General features: G+C 49.2%; 1 protein-coding gene across 1 annotated transcript in view; it reads right to left on the bottom strand.

Moving 5' to 3' along the window:
• Window positions 1–592: 592 nt before the first annotated feature.
• Window positions 593–23,041, bottom strand: part of PSMD11 (proteasome 26S subunit, non-ATPase 11) — a 996,429-nt gene continuing 973,980 nt past the window's right edge. The window contains exon 14 of the mRNA XM_069634167.1: window positions 593–2,224. The gene's annotated coding sequence lies outside the window, so the exon portion shown is untranslated. The remainder of the gene's footprint in view (window positions 2,225–23,041) is intronic.

The raw sequence follows: 23,041 nt of genomic DNA, 5'->3' as shown, positions 1-23,041 counted from the left end.
TCGGAAAGAGGACAATCCGGGTGGGGAGGCCTTGGACGCTGCACATTATGCATTGTGCAAAACGATATCAGGCTTCTTCCAAAATCGCACAAAAGCTATTTCACTCAGATTTAATGCCTTATTATGTATCCCACCGCTTCAGCATATTGAATCAAAATGTTTGTAACCTGTCTCAAATGCCAATTAAAAGATTTTACAAAAAAAAAAACAGCCATTTAGGCATTATTTATTTGTTACTTGGTTTGAAAAAATAGATATTTAAATGAAGTGTTCAGAGGTCCTACTAATAGGTGGAGTCATTCAATGTGTCTGAACACAAGTAAAGACCACATGATGGAGAAGCTATAGTTTTCAGTCTGACACAAGGTGGTATTGTAGTCGCGATGTGGCAGAGGAGGGTGGGAGTTCTAGCAACTTTGGACTTTAGTGAGCCAGAGTTATGTTTAGTAGGATTTTTTAATTTTAATCCAGCGATTAAGTAAAACCCCTACGGATCGAAATTAAAACCATTCTCAGTTCTTACCATCCAAAATCGAGTAACAGATCGAACATGCTAGGTCTAACACACCATGGCAAAAGAAAGACACAAAACTGAAAAAAAAATATTTTATTGGAACTCATCTGAACATCAGATATACCTGGTGTTGGTTAGCAAGAACCGTTTGTACATTTGATACTGATGGTGCCAAAAACCCGAACAGGACTGGACGCGACTGGAATCGTAAAAAAAAAAAAAAATACCAGATAAATTAAATAAAAAAAAAAGTGAAAAGGAGGCATGTCTAAGAAATTCCAAGAGAGACTGCAAAACATCTTTTGGTACAACAGAAACTGTTTTACAAAATATAAATTTATTAAGAAAACAGTGGAAGGCAAAGATAAGAAAGAGCAAGGTGGAAATGATGTCAAATAGGCGGACGCAGAAGCTTACACTGCCCAAAAGGGGAATAAAACAGCTGAGAATCTCAGCAAAAAATTAAACATGCCATTGTCAATACTCCCAACATGGTCTGTTTTTTTTTACAGGGACAAACATCTGAGAAATCCTCGCACTGATTTTGAAGAATTAATTTGACATTTAAGGATATTTAGCAATCAATTCCGAGCAGACATCCTGTTGTGTTAGGAATCTGTTTTGGGATGTTCAGAACCAGCAGGGCTTTGGTTGTTTCTTTTGACAAGTTTGAGCACATCATGTTTATTTTTTCGGATGGCAGATTGAGGAGGAAAGAAGAAAAAAATTACATGCAGTGCAGACCTCCTTCACACACCCGCCTTGTTCAATTTCATATCTCTGCTATAGGTAACTGGTCTCACAATCCAGGGATGGATGGGACTAAGTTCCAGACCCCACAATGCTGTGGCATGTCTATATCGGCCTCATACTACAGCGCCGATCACCAGAGTCAGTGGGAACAGCTGCATTCCCTTTGGGGACCAGCACAGTACAGGACCAGTGTTTCATGTTTTAATGGCAGTCAATATACAGTTTTATGACCAGTACAAACACAATTCAAACCTGTATGCTCCTGTGTGTGTGTTTGGGACGAGGCGGGGATAAAGGGCTAAGTTACTTGATTTCCTTTTGCGAGACATAGACCAGAACTAATCCCAAGGGGAAAATCTCCCATTTTGTCCAATGTTATTTCCAAAGTCAGTACTTCAGGTATAACTTTCTGTTTAGAGTTCAAGAACAACAAGATGGCAGCTATTACCAGACCATCAGGTGCACATCTGCCACTATTATCCTCATATGACCAAGTACTGGTGCAAAAGGAAAATTTATAATCAGCTGTCCCGCAGAGGAATATTCTCTAACGCCTTCATTTGGCGCCGTACAAAAAGAAAATACTCCAGGTTTTTTTCGGACATGAGGAAGCTTAGCCAGAATATATTCTTGGTCATTCTTCAGAAAAGAACTTTGGTTTAGGTAGTGTAAGCCTTTTCTTTATTAAGAACAACCTTCATTTTTTTTTAAATATACTGAACTCCCCCCATCCTCCCCACCCACCCACCAATATCAAATTGGGCCATGAAAGATTCAATGGAGACTGGGACACGCTGCACCATATGGATTATATATAGATGCATCCGATGAGGAGTTTTTAAAAACTTTCAGAGTGAAAGTAGAACAAAGAAAAAAATTGAATCAGCTAGCTTCTTCCCCAAAGGCTCCACTCTTCGGCCACACACACTCTCCAAACGTCTGTTTCCACATCCGATTCTGGAGGAGGACAAATAAGCAGGATTAGAAATGTGCACACAACGAAAATCCAGTTAGACTAGAAATTAAAATAGAGGTTAAGCATCAAAATAAACCATGAATATTTCCAAATTAACATTCATTGGCATAAGGCCACGTTACAATATCTGCATTTTTTTAGTTTATTTAAAGCAGGTCAGCGTTGCAAACAAATGCATACAACAACACTGACCAGAGATCAGTGTAATCCTGCAGCTTACTGCTTTAAAATGGGGGAATATAATATGAAGGAAGGAGAGCCAGACAGTAACAAGAGACATAAATTGATATGAAATGGGGACAAAGGTACGGGACAATTAAATAATGTAAACATTACTGAATGAATATATATATATGTATATACACACATATATATATATGGGATACATTACTCACCGTAATCGTATTTCTGATGCTTGTATCTGCTTAGATTCACATGCTGTGCATAGGCCGACATCTAGTGGAAGCTGCGGAGTATTACAGTTTGTTTTTCGAAACTCGAAAATGGGCGTCGACACAGGCGTGCCAGTAATACTATCCCTAGTGTGACGTCCACTGTACCCAAGATCCCTCACGCGTCTGGGATCCTCAGATTGTATTTTTTTTCCCTGACATGAGGAAGCATGAGGAGTAGCGCGAGTACAGATAATCCAAGCAGATAGACAGAAAGGTAAGACTACAAGCAATCATGCGCCTTCTCTCGGAGGGGAGGAAGGGTGGGTCGCATGTGAATCTAAGCAGATACAAGCATCAGAAATACGATTACGGTGAGTAATGTATCCCTTCTGAGGCTTGTGGAATCTGCTTAGATCACATGCTGTGCATAGATTAGCGAGCAGTACCCGAAGAAGGAGGTGGGATGTGAGAAGGGTCATGAGCAAACAGGTGTCTTAGAACCGCTTGTCCCACTTGTGTATCTGTCTTGGAATGAGTGTCAATGCAGTAATGCTGAGTAAAAGTGTGAATAGAGCTCCAAGTAGCTGCTTTGCAAATGGTGTCGAGGGGAACATTTGCAATGAAAGCCAGAGTGGCACCAATGCCTCTAGTAGAATGGGCCCTTGGCGTAAAAGGCAGAGTTTTTCCAGAAAGAGAGTAACACAGCTGTATACAGTTGATAATCCACTTCGAGATCGCGCCTTTAGAGACGCGATCCCCCTCTCTGCCTGTAGCTACGGAGACAAACAGTTGATCTGTTTTTCTTAGCGGTCTGGTCTTATTTACACAGTAGAGGTCCGCCCTACGCACATCAAGGGTGTGTAGTTTCACCTCAGCCGAGCTTTGCGGGTTCTGGAAGAAAGCCGGAAGCTCGATGGACTGGTTTACATGGAATTTAGATATGAATTTAGGTGAAAACCTAGGGTGTGTGCGTAAAACCAGTTTGTCTTTGTGGATAATAAAGAAAGGATCCTGCACTGACAGAGCCTGAATTTCACTGACCCTTCTTATGGAGGTAATGGCTACTAAGAAGGCCGTTTTATAAGTCAGGTGTTTGAGACTACTTTTATGCATGGGTTCGAAAGGGGGGCCCATGAGCTTAGCTAGCACCACATTGAGGTCCCATCCTGGCGGTGGGTTCGAAATAGGAGGGTGAAGTCTCTTTACTCCTTCCATGAAGGCTTTAACTACTGGTACTTTCCACCACGATACTTTGTTATGGGATGTGGTGTAAGCCGAGAGGGCTGCCAGGTGTACTTTCAGAGAGTTAAAAACCAACCCTGCGTCCAGCAGGTGGAGCATGTATGTTACCACGTTGGAAGGAGTGCAATCAACTGGGTTGATCTGTTTATTCTGGCACCAAATAACGAATCTTTTCCACTTGTCAAAGTAACAGTGCCTTGTGTTTGGTTTCCTGGATTCTTTTAGGATGTCCATACACCTCTGTGGTAAATTGAGATGGCCAAACTCTATGACCTCAGGAGCCATGCTGCCAGGTTCATTGAGTTGGGTTACTGGTGCACTGTTAGACCTTGTTGCTGGGACAGTAGGTTGTACCAGGCTGGGAGTTTGATGGGCTCGCACAGCGCCATCCTGCGTAGGTGTGGAAACCATGGTTGTCTCGCCCACATGGGAGCAACTAGGATGAGCGTCATCGATTCCTTGTTCATCTTGTACACCACCTTTCTGATGAGAGGAGTTGGTGGAAAAGCGTACGCAAACATCCCTGACCAGTTCATCCACAGGGCGTTCCCTTGGGAGTCTGGCTGGGGGAACCTGGATGCAAATCCTGGGCATTGTTTGTTTTCGCTTGTGGCGAATAGATCTATAGTGGGGAAACCCCACTGAGAGAAGAGATCTTCTACGATCTCTCTGTGAAGGACCCATTCGTGTTCTTCTGGAAGGGAGTCTCTGCTTAGGGCATCCGCTAGGGAATTGAGCTCCCCTGGAACATGTTGTGCTGATAGGAAGATGTTCCGTCTGAGTGCCCATATCCAGATTTTCTGGGCAAGCTTGGACAGATTTGGCGAACGAGTCCCTCCTTGTTTGTTCAGATAGAACATGGCTGTCGTGCTGTCCGTCCGGATCTGCACCGACAAGTTTAGTAGATGGGGCTCGAACGCCCGAAGCACTCGGAATACTGCCAGAAGCTCTAGCAGGTTGATGTGGTTCTTGGCTACTGAGTGAGACCAGAGACCCTGAGCTGTGTGGTGGAGATGGTGAGCTCCCCACCCCGTCAGGCAAGCATCTGTAGTTACCACTGCTTGTACCTCGGGATCGTAAAAGGGTTTTCCCCTTGCGAGATTCTCTTTTGTCCACCAGTGTAAGCTCTGTACGAGTGTTGGCGAAACGACCACTAGATCGTCCCACTGACCACTTGCCTGAGACCACTGTTTCGCCAACCATTCCTGCATGGGACGCATGCGCAGACGCGCGTGGGGGACCAGGTAAATGCATGACGCCATCATGCCCAGTAACCGCATTGCTTTGCGTACCGTTATTTGTTGACCTGACTGATAATGTGGAATTTGCAGTAGTATATTCCGAATTCTCTCTTCCGAGGGGAAGGTCAACCCTTTCTGAGTATCTAGGATTGCTCCTAGGAACTGTTTTGAGGTGCTTGGCACCAGACTTGACTTCTTCTCGTTGATAGAGAAGCCTAACTCGTGGAGGAGGTCGATAGTCCTCTGAATGTTTGACATGCAAATTCTTGGGGTTTCCCCCGTTATGAGCCAGTCGTCCAGATAAGGGTACACTGGGATTGCCTCCCTGCGTAGGTGTGCAGCTGCCACCGCCAGTACCTTGGTGAATACCCTTGGTGCTGAAGCTATCCCGAAGGGCAGTACCTTGAATTGGTAGTGGCGACTGTCCACTTTGAAGCGCAAGTATTTTTTGTGCGCCGGGAGCATGGAAATATGAAAATAAGCATCTTTCATATCCAAGGTTGCCATGTAGTCCCCTCTTTTTAGGAGGGGGATTACCTCTTGTAGCGTGGTCATACGGAATTTTTGGGGCTTGACATACTTGTTGGCAGGCCGTAGGTCCAATACTGGGCGCATTGTCAAATCTTTCTTTGGCACAAGGAAGTAAGTTGAATAGATACCCTTGTTTACCTGGTGTCCTGGGACGAGTTCTATCGCGTCCTTTTCTAGCAGAATGGCGATCTCCTCGAGAAGGATCTTCTGATGTTCTAAGGAGTGTATTCTTTGTCGTGGAGGGTGGTTCCGGGGACGCTGCAGTAATTCTATACAATATCCTGTGGACACTGTTGACAGCACCCATCTGTCTGAGGTGATCCCTTCCCAAGCCTGGGTGAAGTTGGAAATGCGTCCCCCTACTGGGGTTGCGTGAGAAGGGACCCTGAACTGAGCGTCACTGCTTTGGCGGAGGCGTGCCACCTCCCTTGTTGGGGGCTGCCTCTGCCTCTTCCATGACCTCTCTTGTTACCTTTGCTGTAACTTTGGGTAGACTGCTGGTTGTTGTTCCATTGTGTACCCTGTCCTTGGGCATAGTTGCCTCTTTGTGAATTTTGGCCGCGTGGGCGACGAAAATTACTGTTCCCCCTCTGGTTCGGGGGTTTGTTGGTAAGCTGGCCAAGGGATTTGAGAGTCTCGTACTCGTCCTTGGCATTTTTAAGTGCGTCTTCGACCGCTTTCCCAAACAATAGATCTGGTTCCACCGGCTTGTCTATTAATGAAGCCTGTGTTTCTGTTTTGAACCCCGACTGCCGTAACCACGCATGTCTCTTGATAACAGTTGCTTCTGCTATCAATCTTCCTGCGTTGTCTGCAGCGTCGAAAGTTGCTTTTAATATGCAACCAGACACGGCTCTCCCTTCTGCCGAGATCCGAGCCAACTGGCCCTTTAACGGTTCAGGAGCAGAGGCTATGAGCGCCGCGACCTCTTCCCATTGATGGCAGTTGTAACTTGCCAACAGGGTGGTGGAGTTTGCAATCCTTGCTTGGTAGGCGGACGTTGAGGCTACCTTCCTGCCAAACCCGTACAGTCTTTTGCTCTCCTTGTCGGGAGGAGCTTCTGACGACGATAAGGGTGTCCCAGCCCTCTTCCGAGTGTTGGTAACCACTAGGGAGTCTGGTTTCAGATGACCTCTTATATAAAGAGGGTCAGACTGGGCTGCCTGAAAAAGTTTTTCGACTCTGGGGTTGACGGCTCTGGTGAGGTTAGGATTCACCAGGGATGGATCTATTCTACGTTGGATGGATTTAAGGATAGGGATGGTCTGAGCGACCGGCCTCCTCTCTCCCACCAACTCTTCTGCGAAGTCCCTTTCCTCCTGTACACCGTGGGTGTCGATGTGAAAATGTTCTGCTGCGCGAGCAAGAACTTCATTAAGGAGGGGTTGGTTATCAACTGGCGAGTCGGTAACTGGGGCTTCGCTCTCTACCGGGGAATCTACTCTGTAAATTTCCTGCTCATCTTCTACCTCCTCCAGGTCCTCATCCTCCGCATAGTATTCAGACCCGGTTCGTTCCTCCATAATTGAAAACTACTGGTCCCCTTCAGGGAAAGGTTGTCCTTGGTATCTGGGGTGTGGAGTAGAGTATGGAGTAGAGTAAGGCTGCACCTCGAAGGGGTCAGGTCTTTCGACCCGGGCCTTTTTACTTAGGGGGATAGGATCAGAGGAGCCTGAGGGTGTGGCCCCTTGAGGGTCATACGAAAGGAAATGTTCTGGGTTTTTGTCATAAAAATCCGCTAAGGAAGACATCCTTGACATGACCCTGTCTATGTCCTCACTGGACCATTCTTTGGAACAGGGTATGACTTTAGTAGGCAACTTAGAGGACTTATCAAGGGTACCCTTGCTGGATGTTGATGTCCCAGTAGATTTATGTTTATCTGTCTGCTTGGGGTGGAAGGATGGTCTTACAGGAGTGGAAGGCTGAGCTTTCTGCTGTTTCCCTCCCTCCCCGTGCGTGGAAAAATGTTTTCCCTGCCCCTTGGAGGCCCCAGAGACTTTCGACGCCTGGCGCCGAGGGTCGGGAGAGGTATCTTGTTTTGAGCGTGGGGCCTCGCTGGTGTTAACTGCGCTCTCGTCTTGGAGCGCGGCCTGGGGGTGGAAGTCGTCTTCGTCTTCCGACGATCGAACTTCCGTTAATCTAGGGAGCGAGGCACTCTTGGCAAGAGTGGATGATTGCCTTGCGTCATGAGGCGATCTCGATCGAGAGCGCCCAGAGGACACCGAGTCGGACCGTTCTATCCGTGCCTCTTTCCGAGAAGTCGACGTCGTCGAGGTTCGGTTGGACTTAGTGTGCTTAGTGTGTGTAGGTGTAGCGCTTGCGTCCCCGGGGGTCTTCCCCATAGCCGCCCTGCCGGACAAACTTCCGAGGTCGGGGACCTGCGCTCGGCAGTCTTTCGACGCTGTAATGCCCTCGCCGTCCGAAAGTACGGCGTCGCTGCCATCGCTGAAGGCGCCCTCCGCTGCCATGGCTGCCTGCCTGGCGTGGTGGGCCCAACGCTTTGTCGAACGGTCCTTAAGTGTTTTAGGTTTAAACCTACTACACGCTCTGCAGTTCGCTTCGGGGTGGTCCCTCGGCAAGCAGAGATTGCACGTGGCGTGCCTGTCGACCCAAGGGTATTTGCGGTTGCACTTGGGGCAGAATTGGAAAGGGGTACCCTCCATACGCACCTTGAGGCAGCGGGCTAAGTGTAGGAAATATATAAGGTGTACCTATATACCAAGAGTGAAGAGTATGTACCACCCCCCACTCTCCCTACTTGCAGGGCCGAGGCCAGCGGCCTACTAGGCCCGGGCCGAGGCCAGCGGCCTTCCGAGGCCCAGATCCGTCGTGCAGCAGCCGACGGTCGATGTCTTCTCCAGCCGTCGTCGAGTCGATGGTCGACGTTGGGGTGGGGAAGGATGTCAATAAATAATTTTAAATTGCAATAATAGCAAAAGTATGGCTAAGGCCAGGGGACTCCGCAAGATGCTTCCGACCAGTATGGCGGAAAAAAACAATCTGAGGATCCCAGACGCGCGAGGGATCTTGGGTACAGTGGACGTCACACTAGGGATAGTATTACTGGCACGCCTGTGTCGACGCCCATTTTCGAGTTTCGAAAAACAAACTGTAATACTCCGCAGCTTCCACTAGATGTCGGCCTATGCACAGCATGTGATCTAAGCAGATTCCACAAGCCTCAGAAATATATATATATATACACACACACACACACAGTAGCGGCTGTGTAGTTATGGTTAAGTTGCTGTTTCAATAGGAAGAGCACTTTTTGGGCAGCTTATAACTTCAGTCCCCCTGGACGAATCCACACCAAACTTTGCAAAAAAAAGTATATTGCCCACTGTGCATTTTTTTGCATTTTGCAAAGTTCGGTGACGTTTGGTCCGGGCGGGGGGAGGAAGGAAGGGGGGGGGGGGGGGGGGGGAGTTATAGGGGGTCCCAAAACGTCTTTTTTCCCCCCTAGACTGAATGGGGGAAAAGCTATGCGCACGCCTACAGCCCAAACCGCAGGACAGATTTTCACCACATTTGCGGCAAGAGCAGGGGCTTGGTCCCGAAAGCGTGCTTTTGTAAATATGGTGCCAATTAGTCCAGTAGTTTTCTTTAAAATGACCAGAAAGTGCGTCTCAAACAATTAGTGATATCTATATCCGCTCTGCGGACACACTTCCCTGTTAGCTCCGTGGACAAGATACCGATTGGCTAATCCGTAGCGTCATGTCCGCGGACAGGTGGCGCCTTCACTGATTGGATGTTGAACGGCGTGGGGTGCGTCAGATTCTTTCGCTACGGCCGCCATCTTTTATTCGTGTCTTGGTGTACGCGGACATTGCCGCTAACACATAAAACAAAACACCATTGTACTTGTTAACCTTAGGAAATACTGTTTCAGAAGGTGAGGATTAATGAGGCTGGGGTGTGGCAGCAGGAAGTCAAAAAGGTGGGTTTATTGTCACCAAAGTCATACAGTAAATTGGAAGTTGCTGCTCCATATAGTGTCCACTAGTACAGGCGAAGGATTACTGCGTCTGTGTTACAATGTATTTAAAGTAATATTGCAGAAAGACTGGCGTCCTAGAGTTTGAAATCTGAGGCAGCCACCTGCACTGTTTGATGGAAACAGCGGGTCTGCAAGTGTATGGGAGTACCAATTCTCATGCATGCATTCAGATATGTTGTTGCAAAATCAGAATGTATTTTCATTCTGAGTGAAGGTCACTTGGTTTGCTTTTTTGGTTGTGAGCTCAGTAGGCCCACGCATGCGACTGAACTCATAAGGGTCAATTGTTTTCTGACCTTGAGCCAGAGGGAAAATTCAGTAAGAATGCAGGGAGTGAAAGTTTGGAAAAAATACCATTTGATAAGGTTACTTATTGAAAACGTTTGTAAGACTCATTTAATATCAGTTCTAAAACGATTCTTTGGTGCACGTACATTGCTGTCTGGGTTTAACCAAGACAATGGAGACGGTAATTATCGCGCAAGTTTATTTTTGACGACTACACCGGAGCGAGTTTTAATTTTTTATTACCATAACAATAATTTGGTATTGTAACATAGGTACTATCTTTCTGTGTAGTTGGCATTTTTTTTTTGTTACTTATGGAGAGTGCAGATTCTTGCCCTTTGTAGACCATCACTAGGTTAACCCATGTTCACCGCTATTTCTTTAAAATGTCATGTATGACCACATCGATTTGTGTAGCAGTTTCCACGTTATTTTTGTCTTTTTTGCAATTGTATGATGAAGGTTGGGTATTGATACGCATTTTCTGTTACGTTTTCAGGCCAGCTGCATTCTGCTGTACTGTGATTGCCATGGATTCCAAATGTCAAGTGATGGTTTCTTTCCACGCCAGATGCACGTACTCGTGACCGACTGCCTAACCGTTATGGTTTTGTGGGACGACAGGCCCAGACCCATTTGTCCATATGCTGGAGTGGCCATTAAGTGTAACATAACATGTTTTATGGTGGTGTAGGCCGAAGTGCATGCCCACGTCTTGGAAATCATTGTGCGACCGAAGCGTTTGCTTTATCGAAAGCAAAAATGTTGCGTATGCGAACAGAACAACTTGTGCATCACGATTAACATTTTCGAAGACGACCCAAGAAACAAAGTTAATTGATTGAAAATGGGAATAGTCAGATGGTGTCGAACAGTTTATTGTGAAATAAAAGTACTTTATAAAATCTAAATTGTTAATGTTTTCTTTTACAAAGCAATTTATTATTTCAAAATGTAACATGCTACGTTGCACGTCGCCGTGTGCATTTTCATGTTGTGCGTCACGGCACGTAGTTTTGCTTTTTGCAGGCTGCCATGGAAAGCGAAGAGGGGCCATGTATGGAACAACCGCCTTCCCTTTCTTTGGTGGCCATCTTGGAAAAGGATTTTGTTTTGTAATACCGGCGCCACAGGCGTCCCGAATTATAACGCGAAATCCTATTTTGTAGTAGCACATGTTACTGCTTTTCAAATCTAGATTGTTAATTACAAATCTTATTGCATCTATGTCCTTTACTGAGAAATATAAAGTAGATGGAGTGTATGGGACTTTTTGTTTTTAAATATGTTTACACTGTGAAAGGTGGTTCTTACAGGAAAATTTACTTTGATTACGGATGTTTTTTTTATTTTATTTTTTTTAAACAGCTAATAAGGAAATTTGCAAACGGAAATGAGGAAAGAGGCACCAAACAGTAATATGGGGGGTAGGTGGAGGGGGGGAAATGTAGTGCGTTTGTTATTTTTAAGGTAGGGGCAGTGTTTCTCATGCTCCTTCATTACAGCAGTTGTGCTGTTTTTTGGGGGAGGAGGGATGGGCTTAGCTCATGTCGTTTTCAGATAACTAGAACTTTTGCTAAAAGTATGTAATGTGTACTACATTGCTAATGGCTGACTACGAATAAGTGTTGGAGCTGTGCAAGGGAAATGTTGAAGGTGGACGTTCCTACATCAATATAAAATGTATTTCCACACTGTCCACAAGGCATACATCTTATTCTTAAGTGTGTACGGATTCTCGGATCCGTCACCGTCCTGTACGCCAGCATATGGTCATGTGGCATTCTCCGCAAGGTGTGCAATTAAGTCAGAAGTTACTTTACATTATGGTTACATGCCACTACTACAAAACGATGACCTTTAGCAAAAAAACTTTGTTAAAGGGACGGTATGGTTAAGTTGCACTTCTAAAAGCCTATGAAATTCACCAACAAAAAAAAAAAAAAACTTTGTTAATGGGACGTTATGGTTCGCAGTAAAATCGGAAAATCCCTAAAATTCGCCAGTTATGGTGAGCTAAGCAACCATAACTCGCGCCACCACCGTGCACTGCTAAGATTAACACCCAGTTCAGAAAGAGTAACACAGCTGGATACAGTAAACAATCCACTTAGAGATGGAACCTTTAGAGACGTGATCTCCCTCTACGGAGACAAAGAGCTGATTTGTTTTCCTTAGCGGTCTGGTCTTTTTTACATAGTAGAGGACCGCCCTATGCACATCTAGGGTGTGTAGTTTCACCTCAGCCGAGCTTTGTGGGTCTTGGAAGAAAGCCGGAAGCTCGATGGACTGGTTCACGTGGAATTTAGAAATAAACTTAGGTGACAACCTAGGGTGTGTACGTAAAACCAGTTTGTCTTTATGAACTGTAAAGAATGGATCCTGCACTGACAGAGCCTGAATTTCACGGACCCTTCTGATAGATGTTATTGCTACTAAGAAGGCCGTCTTGTAAGTCAGGTGTTTGAGACTGCTTTTATGCATGGGCTCGAATGGGGGGCCAATGAGTTTAGATAGCACCACGTTCAGGTCCCATCCTGGTGGTGGGTTCGAAATAGGAGGGTGAAGTCTCTTTACCCCTTCCATGAAGGCTTTAACCACTGGTATTTTCCACCAGGATATCTTGTTATGGGATGTGGTGTATGCTGACAGAGCTGCCAGGTGTACCTTCAGTGAGTTAAAAACCAGTCCTGCAGATGGAGCATGTATGTGACAATTGTGGAAGGAGTGCAATCAACTGGGTTGATTTGTTTATTCTGGCACCAGATAACAAATCTTTTCCATTTGTCAAAGTAGCAGTGCCTTGTGTTTGGCTTCCTAGATTCTTTTAGGATGTCCATACATCTCTGTGGTAATTTGAGATGTCCAAACTATGACCTCAGGAGCCATGCTGCCAGATTCAATGAGCTGGGTTGAGGATGCACCTTGAGACCTTGGTGCTGGGACAGTAGATTGTACCAGCCCGGGAGTTTGATGGGTTTGCACACCGCTAGTCTGCATAAGTGTGGGAACCACGGTTGTCTCGCCCACATGGGACCAACTAGGACAAGCATCATTGATTCTCTGTTCATCTTGTTGACCACCTTCCCGATGAGGTGTTGGTGGAAAAGCGTACGCAAACATACCTGACCAGTTCATCCACAGGGCGTTCCCCTGGGAGTCTGGCTGGGGGAACCTGGATGCAAATCCTAGGCACTGTCTGTTTTCGCTTGTGGCGAATAGGTCTATAGTGGGGAAACCCCACTGAGAGAAGATATCTTCTACGATTACTCTGTGTAGACACCATTCGTGTTCCTCTGGGAGGGGATCTCTGCTCAAAGCATCCACCAGAGAATTGAGATCCCCTGGAACATGTTGAGATGACAGGAAGATGTTCCGTCTGAGTGCCCATATCCAAATTTTCTGGGCAAGCTTGGACAGATTTGGCGAACGAGTCCCTCCTTGTTTGTTCAGGTAAAACATGGCTGTAGTGCTGTCCGTCGGAATCTGCACTGACGGGTTCAGCAGGTAGGGCTCGAACGCTAGAAGCGCTCTGAATACTGCCAGAAACTCTAGCAGGTTGATGTGATTCTTGGCCACTGAGTGAGAACAGAGCCCCTGAGCTGTGTGATGGAGGTGGTGAGCTCCCCACCCAGTCAGGAATGCATTGGTTGTGACTACCGCCTGTATCTCGGATCGTAAAAGGGTTTCCCCTTGGACAGATTTTCTCTTGTCCACCAGGGAAGGTTTTGTACAAGTGTTGGCGAAACGACCACTAGATCCGCAGACGAGCCTCTGGCACCAGAAGAATGCAGGACGCCATGAGGCCGAGCAGTCTCAACAACTCAGACGCTGGGAGAGTCTGGGCAAACTGGAACTTGTGCACCATCTGCTGAATGTGAAGAGCCTCACCTGAGGAGGAAAACACTGCCCCAGGGACGTGTCGAGCATTGCTCCGATGTACTGGAGCCGCTGCGTTGGTGTCAAATGGGACTTCTTTAAATTGAGGGAGAAGCCCAGCCTGTGAAGGGAGTGGCAGGTGACGGACAGATGATCCAGGACTTGCTCGGGAGAGCTCCCCCTGATCAACCAATCGTCCAGGTAGGGGTAGATGTGAATCCCCCCTTTCCTGAGATGTGCTGCCACCACCATGAGCTTGGTGAAAACCCTCGGGGCGGAGGTAAATCCGAACGGCAGGACCCAAAACTGAAAGTGCGAGTCGCCAACCGCGAACCTCAGGTACTTCTTGTGCTTGGGATGGATCGGCACATGGAAGTAAGCATCCTTGAGGTCGAGAGACACCAACCAGTCCTGAAGTTGAAGGGCCTGGAGGACTTGAGAAAGAGTCACCATCTTGAACTTGTCCTTCCTGAGGAGTTTGTTCAAACCGCGCAAATCCATGATGGATCTCAATCCCCCGTCTTTCTTTGAAATAAAAAAATAAGGGGAATACCATCCCTTGTTCCTCTCCGCTACAGGCACCAGTTCTATGGCGCCTTTCTCCAGCAGGGCTTGAATTTCCTGCGCAAGGAGCGGATCAGGACTCTTCAAAGAGAGGTTCCCTGGTGGACTGTCGTGAGGCCTCTGCCGAAAAGGAAGACAGTAGCCGTGGGTTATGATCTCCAGAACCCACACATCCGAAGTAATGGCTTGCCACTCTACAAGATGCTGCGCCAGCCTTCCCCCAACCGGCGAACCATGGGACCTGACCTCATGACTGAGTGGTAGCGGCTGCGGCGTTGCCTGAGGGCAAAGAGGCAACTGCCCGAGCGGCCTTGGCATCTCAAGTACCTTTGTTTCCACCTCTGGCACTCTTACGATGTCCTCTTTGACTGCTAGCTCCTCTCGCTTTACTGAAGGACGAGTAATAGCGAAAGGAACCTCCCCTCCATTGCTGTCCCCTAGGATGAAAAGGCGGAGGTTGTCGAACTGCAGCACCCAACGACTTTGCTGCAGCTTTGGAGGTCTGCAACCTCTCAAGGCTCTCGTCAGCCTTGCTGCCAAAAAGGTGTTCACCGTCAAAGGACATGTTGAGGAGCCGGGCCTGCACATCCGGAGCGAACCCAGACTTCCTCAACCACGCAAACCTGTGCATTACGGTGCTCGCCGCCATGGACCAGCTGACACAATCCGCCAAGTCCAAACCCGACTGAACGGACTCACACATGGCATCCTTGGCATCCTGAACCATAGCAAGGAAACCATCCTGGTCGTCCCCTTCGGGAATATGATCAGCCGCTAATGCAACACAGTTCCACAGAGACAAGGCACATATGGAGTTGGCCGCCTGAAGCACCATACCCCCCCGAAGAAAACACTTTCTTCGCCCAGCCGTCAAAACGTTTGTCGTCCCTATCCGGAGGGATGGTAGGATACGACACCTGCTTTGCCGGGGCCGTAGCCGCCTGCACCACCAAACTCTCCGGGGTGGGGTGCCTAGACAAGTAGCAGGGGTCGCTACTGGCTGGACAGTATTTCGCGACAAAGACTTGCCCACTGCCGGGAGACTCTCTGGAGCAGTCCAAGCCACCGCCACCCTTCTCTGCAAAGCCATATGAAAAGGCAAAACCGGGTCAGTGGGTGGACCGAGATCAAGGATGTCCATGAGATCATCCTGAACAAACTCCCCTGGGGGAGCCGACCAACCCAAGTACTCGGTAACCCAAGACATAAGGCGCCGATATGACAAATCGGCATGAGTGCCAGGCTCCGGCCGTCAAAACTCCACCTCCGGAGAGGTGTCCAATCCACTGGCATCATGCAGTGACTGCCTCAGGTCATCAAACTGACTATGGCCCGAGAGAAGTTAATCCGGAACCGGAACCAGACTGCCATCAGAGCCTTCATCACCCTCTGAAAAGTACTCCAGGCGGGGAGAGGAAGACCTCTGCGGACCAAAGCAGTGCCGGACCTTAGCCATAGCCTTTTTAGGGGCAAACCCTGTGCCACGGGGCCCCTCTGACACCACCGCCCCGAAAGGCGCCGAGCGAGTCGGCGTCGACATCAGCTGCAACGCCTCCAGCATCGGTGGCGTCAACAGTCCTCGAAGCCGGAGCTCCGAGCGTGTCTCTCGACAGCCTGGGCGCCGACGGCATCGACAACCCCCTCGAAGACAGAACCTCGAGAGTAATCGTCGACGACCTCGGCGCCACAGGCATCGACGTCTTCTTCGAAGACGGCACAGGATCACGCGGTCTCGAGCGCGTCGAGGACCGGGACCTGGGACGGGCATGGCGAGAACGGCTACCCTTGTCCGAGCTGTACCTTTCCCGCGAGCCGTGCCGACCACCCGAGCCCGAAGGCGTGCGGGCGGTGTCTCTCGACCGGTGCCGACCGATCCCACTCGGAGGCGCAGACGGACCGGTGCCCTGCGATTCCAGAATCGCTAGCATCCGCTTCCCGAAGGAAGCCCATTCCTCCGGTGTTGCTTGCATGGAGGGATAAGCGACCCGCCGACGGGCGGAGTCCTCGGAAGAGGACGGGGAAGGCGACCTATGCCGGCGCTTCCTGGAATGCCTAGAAGAGGCGGAGGAGTGGCGAGACCGACTCCTGGAAGGAGACCCACCGGACTTCCGACGACGATGCGGAGAGTCACCCCTCGAGTCATCGGTCGAAAGCCCCGCAGACCTCGACTTCCGAGGCTTAGACACCCGACCTACTGACCGTTTTTTTTGCGTTCTCGGAAGGCCTTTGCAGTGAGCGACTGTCAGTCGACACAGTCGTCCGTATCGTGGGCCTCCCCGAGGCACCAGAGGCAGGCGTCGTGCGAGTCCGTGACCGACATCTTGGACCCACAGTCCCCGCAGTTCTTGAAGCCCGGACGCGGTGTCGAAGATGAGAAAGACATCGCCACAAACAACCGAACAGGTTCAACGAACCGAGAAAGAAAACAGTAACTCCAACGAGTCGAGGCGTACCGAGATTCACGAAGCAAACACGTTCGCGGAAAAAACGGAACTGAGGCTATAGGCGTTGTGCGTCCTACTTATCACATCGGGTGACGTCGGCCGGAGGAGGTCCTCGGGGATGGCGCATCGACGTCATCGACGCAGGACGCAGACGCCAAAGATTAACTCAAAACAATCTTATCTTTATAGAAGGTAGTAAATGGTGGTTTGTGAGACAAAGCTGAAGCTCGGTCACCCTGCGAAGCGAGGTTATTGCGGTCAGAAAGACAGGTTTTCAAAGTCAGCATCTTAAGAGGACACGAATGAAGGGGCTCAAGAAGCTTAAAACCAAATCAAGGTCCCAAACCGGAACAATAAAAGGAACCGGCGGGAAGATGTTCACCAGTCAGTCCCTTCAGGAACTGGATAACAATAGGAACTTTAAAGTAAGAACCTTGTTCAGGTGAGCGCTTGAAAATCTAGAGCGCTGTCAGACTGCCCTTTGCAGTGGAAACCTGTAGCCCTTGATGGGCTCGATACAATTACACCAAAGGTATGTCACAAGTAAAAGGATTTATTTTCTCATCTCTACACCAGCCGCAAAAATAGCGTTATAGGGCTTTTGTTGCTGGTCTTTTTGCAGGAAGCAACACCTCCATTACGTGCTCCTGGAGATCCCAATCTGTATCTTATCCTTTCAGAAACCAGGCATGAAGGTTCTGAGTGGAGAATGCAACATCCCTCCAGATTGAGCAGGTCTGCTCTTTGAGGAAGACTAATCGGAGGGCAGATGGATAGTACTAGGTGGTCTGTGTACCATGTCCTCCCTGCCTAATCCAGAGCAATCTGGATCAAGGACAATAGCCTTCTCCTCGAAGCACAAGTTCATAAATCAGGGCAAATGTTCTTTTCACAACGACCAAGCAATTGTTAAGACATCATACTTCTTCAAAAGAAACACTTCAGTCAGGATCGTTCAATAATCACTTTGTGCAAAGCAACAGTTCATAGGGACAATGAGATGCGATTGACACTTTTGCACTACAACTTTTTAACCACAACCACAGTACTTTAAATCATCATTTTCTTAACTGGTATACTCGCCTGCCAGGACAAACTACTATTGGTCCCTTTCCTGGTTCACTCACCTGCCAGGATAAAACCGTTAATACCACAATTGTACTCTGTGGGAATACTTGTTCCAAAACTCTCCACACCAGGAAAACAAAAAGGAGGTTTGAACCAACAACGGATTATTCTTTCTATACTCTTAAAGTGGGTTACATCTCTTCACAAATTGACATTCTATAAAATAGTTCATCGTAGAGACTAATGTACTCCTAGTCCATAGACCCCTCTCCTCCATACTGCATGAGCGTCCCACGCTAGGGAGGGGAGAGAAAACCTTTTTCACCAGAAAAAAAAACAAACATTCTTCCCCATTAAATTTAGAGGCACGTGGGGGGGACAGCCAAGGGAGCATGCGCTACCCTGAATCTGCCCACTGGCACCATTCCTCAGTCCCCATTGACAGGTCGAGAATATTATTGCCTAATGACACCAGTATTATTAGGGGGGAGGAAGGTGGGATGTATGGAGGAAAGGGGACTAGGAGTACGTTAGTCACTACAGTGATTAACTATTAATTACTCCTACTTCCTGTCCCCTTTCCTCCATAATGCATGGGCGTTTACAACTAAATGCATGAAAGGTTGGTACACTCTTAGACTGCGCCACCTTCTTGAATAAATGAATTTTAGTCCAACTTGATTCGGTATTACCGGAGCAATTTTTTATGTTTTATTTTTATGTTGACTCCATTGCCCGTTTTGTTTGTTAACAAGTGTTTCAGCCTCTCAAGGGCCTTTTTCAAAACAGTAACTTTTCTGGGCAAAAATCCTTTATAGTACTTTCAAGATTCAAAAACGTGAAATCACGGGTTAATCCCTCTACCAGCGTTGTTGCAGTCCCTCGCGTCGGCTCCAGTCAAATGGAACTTCCATACAATTCATATACTACAACTAAATGTAGCCCAAGGGTGGAGAGGTGACCCTCTGTAAGCGAACAAGTTCCTTAGAACTGCCTGTCCAAAAGCTGCATCTTATTTAGAGCTGGCGTCCAAACAGTGCTTACACAAAGCCAAAGGGAATGCACAGGTGGACCCCCTGCTGATGACCTGCCACAGAAGCTGCCGCTGGAATGCGACAGCCGTGGCCTTGGCTCAGACAGCGTGGGCATGCAGGTTAGCTGGAAGTGGTTTGTGCTGCCCTCATTGGCCTCCCTGATGGCAGAAAGCATCCACCTTGCTAAAGAGGCCTTGGATGCCTGATAATCAGGCCTTGGCCCGCCAAAGGTGACAGAGCGTCTGACCTGCGGAAGCTCTTGGTCCTGTCCAGATAGAATCTCAGAGCGCGTCCGACATCCAGACAGTGTAAGACCCTCTGAGCATCATCCTTTGGATCGGCAAGAAACATAGGTAAAACACTCTCCTCCTTTAGATGGAAAGCAGAGGCTACCTTAGGTAGGAATGCATGGTGTGTTCTCAGGACCACCTTATCTTTGTGAAAAGTAGTATAGGGTTCTGATGTCACCAGAGACTGGATCTCGCTCACTCTGCGAGCTGAGGTGAGACCCAACAAAAAAAGCTGTTTTAATTGTCACTAATCTGATGTCCGCAGACACCACTGGTTTGAAAGGTTTGTGCGCTAGGGCGCCCAAAACTAGATCGAGATACCAAACCGGGTGTGGCTTCTTGATGGGCAGGTAGAGCCTGGTGAGGCCCGCCAGATGCAGTTTAACCACCGGACTGGAGGAGAAGACCACCTCCTCAGAAGTCCTGTATGCCCCTATGGCTGCCGAATAGGTGCAGCAGGTGTCTATTTGCACCCGAGTGAGCGAGGTGTGCAGAGAATGAGAGCACATCGTCCAGGTTGTCGAACTGCAGCGCCCAACGACTTCACTGCAGCTTTGGAGGTCTGCAACCTCTCAAGGCTCTCGTCAGCCTTGCTGCCAAAAAGGTGTTCACCGTCAAAGGGCATGTTGAGGAGCCGGGACTGCACATCAGGAGCGAACCCAGACTTCCGCAACCACGCAAACCTGCGCATTACTGTGCTCACCGCCATGGACCGGCTGACACAATCCGCCAAGTCCAAACTCGACTGAACAGCCTCACACATGGCATCCTTGCCATCCTAAACCATAGCAAGGAAACCATCGCGTTCGTCCCCTTTGGGAATATGTCCAGCCGCAAATGCAACACAGCTCCACAGAGTGTGTGAAACGAGACAAGGCACACATGGAGTTGGCCGCCTGAAGCGCCATACCCCCCGAAGAAAACACTTTCTTCGCCCAGCCGTCAAAACGTTTGTCGTCCCTATCCGGAGGGATGGTAGGATACGACGCCTGCTTTGCCGGGGCCGTAGCCGCCTGCACCACCAAACTCTCCGGGGTGGGGTGCCTAGACAAGTAGCAGGGGTCGCTACTGGCTGGACGGTATTTTCGCGACAAAGACTTGCCCACTGCCGGGACACTCTCCGGAGCAGTCCAAGCCGCCGCCACCCTTCTCTGCAGAGCCATATGAAAAGGCAAAACCGGGTCAGTGGGTGGACCGAGATCAAGGATGTCCGTGAGATCATCCTGAACGAACTCCCCTGGGGGAGCTGACCAGCCCAAGTACTCGGTGACCTGAGACATAAGGCGCCGATGTGAAGAATCGGCATGAGTGCCAGGCTCCGGCCTACAAAACTCCACCTCCGGAGAGGTATCTAGTCCACTGGCATCATGACGCGACTGCCGCAGAGCAAACTGACTATGGCCCGAGATAACTTCATCCAGAACCGTAACCGGAACAAAGCCGCCAGAGCCTTCATCACCTTCTGAAATGTACTCCAGGCGGGGAGAGGAAGACCTCTGGGGACAAAAGCAGTGCCTGACCTTTGCCAGAGCCTTACTAGGGGCAAACCCCGTGCCACGGGGACCCTCCGACACCACCGCCTCGAAAGGCGTCGAGGGCGCCGAACGAGTCGGCGCCGGCGTCGACAGAAAAGGCGTCGACGTCTAGCGAATCGGCGTCGACTGTAGCGCCGCCAGCATCAGCAGCGTCGACACAGGCCTCGAAGCCGGAGCTCCGAGCGTGTCTCTCGACGACCTAGGTGCCGACGACCCCCTCGGAGGCGGAGCCTCGAGAGAAATAGTCGACGACCTCGGCACAACAGGTGTCGACATCTTCGAAGATGGCACAGGATCACGCGGTCTCGAGCGCGTCGAGGACCGGGACCTGGCATGGCGAGAACGGCTACCCTTGTCCGAGCGGGACCTCTCCCGCGAGCCGTGCCGACCACCCGAGCCCGAAGGCGTATGAGCGGTGTCTCTCGACCGGTGCCGACCGACCCCACTCGGAGGCGCAGACGGACCGGTGCCCTGCGATTCCAGAATCGCTAGCATCCGCTTCCCGAAGGAAGCCCATTCCTCCGGTGTTGCTTGCATGGAGGGATAAGCGACCCGCCGACGGGCGGAGTCCTCGGAAGAGGATGGGGAAGGCGACCTATGCCGGCGCTTCCTGGAATGCCTAGAAGAGGCGGAGGAGTGGCGACACCGACTCCTGGAAGGAGACCCACCGGACTTCCGACGACGATGCGGAGAGCCACCCCTCGAGTCATCGGTCGAAAGCCCCGCAGACCTCGACTTCCGAGGCTTAGACACCCGACCTACTGACAGTTTCTTCTTGCGTTCTCGGAAGGCCTTCGCAGTAAGCGACTGTCAGTCGACACAGTCGTCCGTATCGTGGGCCTCCCCGAGGCACCAGAGGCAGGCGTCGTGCGAGTCCGTGACCGACATCTTGGACCCACAGTCCCCGCAGTTCTTGAAGCCCGGACGCGGTGTCGAAGATGAGAAAGCCATCGCCACAAACAACCGAACAGGTTCAACGAACCGAGAATTGAAAACAGCAAACTCCAACGAGTCGAGGCGTACCGAGATTCATGAAGCGAACACGTTCGCGGAAAAAACGGAACTGAGGCTATGGGCGTTGTGCGTCCTACTTATCACATCGGGTGACGTCGGCCATCGGAGGTCGTCCTCGGGGACGGCGCATCGACGTCATCGACGCAGGAGCCAAAGATTTTCCGAAGCAGCACAGCTGTGGAGATTACCTCTCATAGATATGGAATACGGAGGACCCAATCCCTTCGAAAACAAGATATATATACATAAATATATAGAAATAGTATCCCAGTCCCACACCCGAAGAAAATCAAACAACACGCACTATGAAACAGCGGGGGTCAGCACAGCACCAACAAAGCAAATCTGCCCACGAGGAACCAGCATCAACCCAACCCACAGGGATACAACTCTAACGAGTCAGCAGGACCTGAATCTGGATACAGACCCACTTACCCAACCCTCAATCTTCTGCATACTTAAACCACACAGAGCCACACAACCATCTCTCTCCCAGCAATCCGCACACACTACCACACCGCATCAACACAATCATCACCTACAGCACTCGAGGTTTCGTCCGATTCGAAACTAGCACCACAGCCCAGCACTCGGTGTATACCGAGCTGAAGCTGCCACCAGCACACCACTTCTCCCACTCTCCTGCTCCCCTCCTCCCAACTAACCTTATCCCATCCTTCCCATTTAAAGATCCGCCAGAACGCCTGGGGACCAATTTCGTTGGTGACGGTGCGCTATATAAGTATCTTTAACCTAACATGAGTGGAGGCTGTAATTCTTTGTGTGAATGTGTGAAGCCTAAGGCTTCGAAAGAGTTGGTTAGGTGACTTGCATAGGTGTCTAGAGGGTCATACAGACCTAGGTTGAAGTCTCCCATGATGATTGCTTTAGAGTGGGGTTTCATGTGTGACATAAGTGACGTGATATCTTCAAAGGTGGCAATGGTGCCTGGAGGCCTCTAGATGATATGGATGTTGAGTTGGCAGGTGGGTGAGGGTAATTTTTAAAGTGATGACTTCGCCGGAGGTGAAAGGCGATTCCGGTGCAATTCTTACGTTTAATGATTTTTTAGCTATTAAGGCAATTCCTCCACCTCTTGTAGTAGTTCTCTCTTTTCTGTAGATTGTATAGCCTTCAGGGATGGCTAAGGAAAGGAGGGGACCTGATGCTGCATGGAGCTACGTTTCCGTTACTGCCAAGAAATTATGGTTGTTTTTATGGCATCTGCGATGTCTAAGGCATGGGCTGTGATAGATCTGGCATTCGT

The sequence above is a fragment of the Ambystoma mexicanum genome, chromosome 13 (assembly GCF_040938575.1).
Source record: "Ambystoma mexicanum isolate Mex_15411 chromosome 13, UKY_AmexF1_1, whole genome shotgun sequence".
Classification (NCBI taxonomy): Eukaryota; Metazoa; Chordata; class Amphibia; order Caudata; family Ambystomatidae; genus Ambystoma; species Ambystoma mexicanum.
This window is presented reverse-complemented; position numbering and strand designations above follow the sequence as displayed.